Source organism: Marmota marmota, unplaced genomic scaffold, assembly GCF_001458135.2.
Source record: "Marmota marmota marmota unplaced genomic scaffold, marMar, whole genome shotgun sequence".
Lineage (NCBI taxonomy): Eukaryota > Metazoa > Chordata > Mammalia > Rodentia > Sciuridae > Marmota > Marmota marmota.
In genome coordinates this window covers 7,960,566-7,966,120 of record NW_025999991.1, presented here as the reverse complement: position 1 = coordinate 7,966,120, position 5,555 = coordinate 7,960,566, and the positions used below count along the sequence as shown (strand labels likewise).

Sequence of the window (5,555 nt, the reverse complement as noted above, 5' to 3'; positions counted from 1 at the left end):
CTGTCCCAGCCACGAGAGAGGCCCCCACACCTTGTCTCAGCACACTCCCACATCTGGGCACAGTTCACACCAGCAAGTGTGCACACAGCCCAGACACACGCTCACGGTGTGCGCGATTCACACTCAGCCACACTGGTGACTCACCACACGACCCATGGCAGCTGCACTGTCCCACAGGCTCGGGCACATGCACACATGGGACACCAGGGGCTGGTGATTCAGACTGAGTCCTTCAGAAACAGAGCCTGCCCAGCCGGCCAGCCCTGCCCTGCCCCACTGTTGCCAGCTCGGCTCAGGACAGCATAGTGCGCGAGGGGGGGGGGCACAGGAGGAGCCAGCCAGCGGCACTTGCTCGGTGGCGCCCCCTGGGGAAGACGCAGCAGGGGAAGGACCGAGCAGGGTCACAGGAGGAGGAGGAGGAGGAGCTGCTCTGCCGGAGTGAAAAGGATTCCTGCCATCGGCCTCTGGGTTTGCCCTTGGTCCCAACCCCTCACCCGGGCTGAATGACGTGGAGGTGACTCCCTGGCTCCCTAGGCCCTGGGAGGCCCCGAGCTGCAGACGGTCCAGCTGCACCGGTGTGGGAGGAAGCCTGGGCCTGACCTGCACCCCCAGGCTCCTCCCCAGACGGGCCACCTGGCTCCAGGCTCCTCAGGCAGCTGGGAGCAGGAGGGGCTCTTGTCAGCAGCCCGGAAGGGCCTGTGCTGGGGTGGGCAGGGTCAGGCAGGCCTGCCCACTCAGCCCAGCAGAGCAGAGACAGCGTCCAAGGGGCCCTCCCTCGCTGCCAGCCCACGCAGTGACGGTGATTTACGCGCAGTCCTGGCTCGCAGCCGGGCTCCGTGAGCCCTTTGTGACTCCCTGGTGGCTGGCTCAGAATGACCAAACCAGAGCAGGCTTTTTATGGTCATTTCTCCACCACACATAACATAAACCACTCGGGAGCCTGATGAGCATCAGGTAAGAAATAAACAGGCTGACCTGGGACCTGCTAGCCCAGGGCAGGTCTGCCCAGAACCGCCTCGCAAGGCGATCGGGAGGCAGCTCTGCTCCCAGGTGGCCCTTCTCGATCACGGCGACTCTCATGTGGGTATCTGGGAGACAAGCTGCCTGAGCAGGGCCAGGGGCTGCATCTTCTGCGTGGGATGACGGCCTTCTGTCTGGCTGTGCTCCCAGCCTCAGGCTCCCCCCCACCCAGCAAGAGGCTGGGGTGCAGGAGGACAGTGGGAGCAGCTGGCCCCTGTGCACAGCCGTCAGATCCCGGGGTTCTCAGGTTTGCTCACTGCAGTGTGGTTGACACCAGCCCCCCAGGGCTGGGCATGAGGCTGGGAGGAGCCCCTGCACCCCTGTGAGGCTGCAGAAGAGCAGCAGCACCCTCCAACCTCTCTGTAACTCTCCCTGGGCCCAGGCTCACCTCTCTAGGCCAGGTCAGCCAGGGGTCCCCTCACTGCATTTTTAGTGTTTAAAAATTCCATCCTGCCCCGGCTCTCTCTGTGGACCCTGGGCTCTTAGCACTGTGGGGGTTGCAGGGCCTCTCGTGCACCGAGAGCAGACCCAGCTCCAGGGGGACTGAGTCCCCATCCCTCCCAGCGGGAGACCTTGCCAAAGCCTTCATCAGGTAGGCCACATCTGCGCCAGGGGTGAGCCCTCATGTTTTGTTACTGTGCCACAATGCCTGGTCACAGAGGATGTGGTGAAGAAGAACGCAGGGACAGATGGCTGCGGAGCCCTGGTCCTCGCCTTCAGTCGAAGGCGGTCTTGTCCGGAGGACACACGTGTGCAGCATTGGCTCTTTCTTGACCTGACTTGTTGCTGTGGAATTTCACCCTCTTTATACATGTAACCATCTTTTTTTCTAGTGGCTTGGTCTGATTCCATTTTTCAAAGTCGGCACCCCCGCCCGCCCCCTCAAGCTAGGCATCTAGGGCAGTTCCCACTTGCACCGCCCGTTGTGCTGGCCGTGCCTGTTGGGGTGCCAACCCCAGGAGCTGCCTAATTGAGTGCCATGTGTTCACTCCGATGGCTCCTCAAGGAGCAGCAGAGCACCTTACTGGTGGCACCCCCACACCTCCACATTAAGGCAGGTGGCAAGGGCTCCTCGTTTCTGAGTGATGCCGCTGATTAAGGACCGGGGGAGGAGGAAGGAAGTCCACAGAAATTTGGGCGACTATTTTTCTTTTCTTTCTTCCAAACTCATCTGATCCTATATATATATCCTATATATATATATTGCCCTCAGGAGCGTGATCACGCGTGGCCTGGAGGAAAAGGAGAGGGAGAGAAGAACCGCGGAATGAAGAGATGCGTGTGCTGGGGAGCCATGGAGAAAAGAGCTGGGCTGGAGGAGGGTGCAGAAGAAATGGCAGCCCAGCAGGAGCAGGGGAAGAGGAGCAGCACCAGCAGGTGGGCAGGCCCCGAGAGGACTGGCCAGCACTCAGTGAGGCCTGGGTCGTGGCAGAGTAGCCCACCTGGGGCAACGGAGGGCGAAGGGTGTGAGGCAAGCGGACAGGCAGCGTGCCCGGAGCTGTCACAGAGCTGGTGATGTACCCGGGTGCAGCTCCTGCTTGCCTTCTTCTGGGGTGTTATTTACAACAAACAGGGAACTCCGGATCAACTGCAGCTTCTGAATTTGGTTTTTCATATATTGGGTTCTTTTTTCAAAAATCATCATTTTAAAAATTGATACATAATAAACGTACATATTCACGGGGTACAGTGTGGTATTTTGACACATGTACACAATGTGCAATGATTAAATCAGGGTAATTAGCATATCCATCACCTCAAATATTTATCTTTCCTTTGTGTTGGGAACACTCAAAACCCTCTCTTCCAGCTATTTTGAGATGTACAATAGATCATTGCCAGAACACCAAAACGCCGCCGTCCTAGCCAGCCGTCTGTGCCTGCCCCTTCCCTCCTTCGCAGCCTCTGGAACCACTGTCCCCCTCTGCCTTGATGGGCCGACGCATTTACTTGCTCACAGGAGTGAGAAGGTGCGGTTGGTCTTCTGCCCCTGGCTGGCTTCGCTTGGCATGACGTCCTCTGGGCCCTTCCTGGTTTCCAGGCTTCCGTGTGGCTGCACAGAGCCCTGATGTTCCCGCGAGTCTCATTGTCTTCATTCACGGGACTGTGTCTGGGCTCTTGTGGACGATGCTGCGTAAGCTTGGGAGTGTGACCCTCTCTGCATACTGTTTTCTTTCCCTAGGATGAATGTGCATGGGTCGGACAGCAGGTCTGCCTGCGCAAGTCGGCTCCAGCGCCTGTCCGCCAGCAGCGTCCAGGGCTCCCTCCTCTGCATCGCGCGGTATTGGCCGCCACTATCTGCTGTGGTTTCTGTTGCTTCCGCTGGATGACAGCCATTCTAACTGGGATGAGATGATCTCACTGTGATTTTGATTTGCATTTTCCTGATAATTAGTGATGCTGAAGATTTCTTCATGCACTTGGTGGCCCTGTGTACGTCTGCTGTTGAGAAATGCTTGCTCAGATCACTTGCTCACTTTTATAATCAGAATATTCGTTTTGTTCCACCTCGATAGCCATGGAAACCAAAACACAAACCCCTACATTTTGTCCAATGAGGTTAAAATATTTCTTCTACTTTCCCATCATAAAAGCTGCACTTAAAAGGGAAATGTGGAGCTTCGCTTAGCAACTGCAAACGTGTGCGAAGGCAGGCGCCCGCTCGGTCCTCCCAGCACCTGCTGTAGGAGGAATCCAGCAGCCTCTGCACCACCATTTCCGGGTCCTCCCACGGAATGGCTCTGTCACCCTCCAGCTCTGCCTGCCTCGTAGCAATAACACAACACGTGTGTGTCCGAGGCAGCCTTTTTGACATTAAAGAGGTCTACGTATTCTACATGTTCTCTGGGCAGTTGGCTTTTGTTTCTCCACTGAGTTCTTCGCACTTTCTTATTGATTAATAGAAGCTCTTTCTATTGTCTGAACAGTGGCTCTCAAATATATTGCAGATATTTTTTTCCAATTTGTCATCTACCTTGTAACTATCTGGCTGGGGTTCCTGCTACTTAGAGAATCCTACCTTCCCTCCTGGACCGCTCCCTCTTACATCCTACCGAGAGAGGCATCTCTGATATCAAGTATAGTTCTCCTTATGGTTTTGGACTCTATGACTTGTGTATATATCTATTTTTATTTTCTGGTGGAGACTAAGAAAGGAATCCAACTTTACACCCAGTTGTCTCCAAATCCCTTGTTGATAAGTCCACCCTTTCCCTAGTGGAAGGTGCTCCGTTCCAGCCCAATGTTCTGTCGCTGCCTTGGTCACAGATCAGAGTCTGCAGCTCTCAGGGGCGCTGCCGTGGCTGAGACTCCACTGCCGGCAGAGCTGAGCGAGCACCCGCCTTCTCTTGGAGTTAGATCAGCCCGGGGTCCCAGAGTGTCTCACAGCCAGATCTGGAGCCCCGGGCTCCAGATGTCCTGATGTCCCAGGACGGTTCTCTTTCCACAAGCCACTCTACTTCCCCCAGAGCCCACGGTGCCACACAGGCAGGTGTGATGGGGTTGACTCTGGCAATCTGACATCAGCAGCCAGTGTGCAGGGCCTTGACCGTCCTGAGGATCGTCACTAGTGTCAGAGGAATGATGTGCCAACGTCGTGGCCAAAACACCTCGTCTGGTGGAGCCAAAGGGGGCTTCTGGACCTGCCTGGGCTGCTCAATAGCCTCCCAACCCCTGGGACAAGAATCACCACCCAGGGGCCACCTCTGTGGACTCCTTGAGTCACTCGACACCAGGGACTTGGCCTGGGGTGACCTTCCACCTGCAGGTGCTGGCCCTGTACCTACTGGGACCCCTCTTCCTTGCTGGCCTGTCCCTCAGATGTGTAAATCCTTGGGGCTGGGCACCTTCCACCCACCAAGCATCTGCCTCTGTGGAAGACTGTCCCCGGGGACTTCTCTTCCTGACTGTCCCGCCCCTGATGCAGGAGCTCCCTGGCTGGGCACCAGACCCACACCTGAAGGAGGAACTATGGGCCAATCCTGACCCTCTGGGAGGCTCTGACAGGACCCATCTGAGTTTGAGTAAGTGGTTTTGATAGACAGGGTGGGCGTGAGGAGTCAGGATGCTGAGAGCCTCCAGGGCCAGCCTGAGAGGCCCAGCGCTGTTGCCCCCGCCCGCCCCCTCCCCGCCCACCTGCCTCTTCCTCAGGGTGGGGGTGGGGGTGGCGATGAGCTGGAGCTTGTGCACTTCGGATGTGTGTGTCCCTGATGGCCACAGTTAACAGGATGAGAACCAGGTCTGGAACCGAGGCGCAGGGGCAGCCACAGGCTGTGGGCCGGCAAGGATCAGTTATAGGTGAGAGGGTGACAGAGCAGTGGCTTCCTCCAAGACCTTGGGGTTCATACTGGGGAGGCCCGAATTCGACTCTGGATGCAGGAACTGTCCTTTAGAGAGCAACACAGGCTACAGGAGAAAAGTCTCAGATGCATCTACAGCAGAAGAACCAACCATGGGGCAGATGCGGACCCCGGAGGCCTCGTGCACAAGAGAGAAAGAGAAACAGTGGGCTCCTCTCTCTCCCTCTTTCTCTCTTT

The 5,555-nt window shown here is 56.8% G+C and overlaps 1 long non-coding RNA gene across 1 annotated transcript; it reads left to right on the top strand.

Annotated features, from left to right (window-relative positions):
* The first annotated feature begins 292 nt into the window (after window positions 1-292).
* LOC125617864 lies at window positions 293-5,095 on the top strand. Its single transcript, XR_007348985.1, has 3 exons — window positions 293-954; window positions 2,234-2,397; window positions 3,203-5,095. It is a non-coding gene; the product is annotated as an uncharacterized LOC125617864 (long non-coding RNA).
* The last annotated feature ends 460 nt before the right edge of the window (window positions 5,096-5,555 follow it).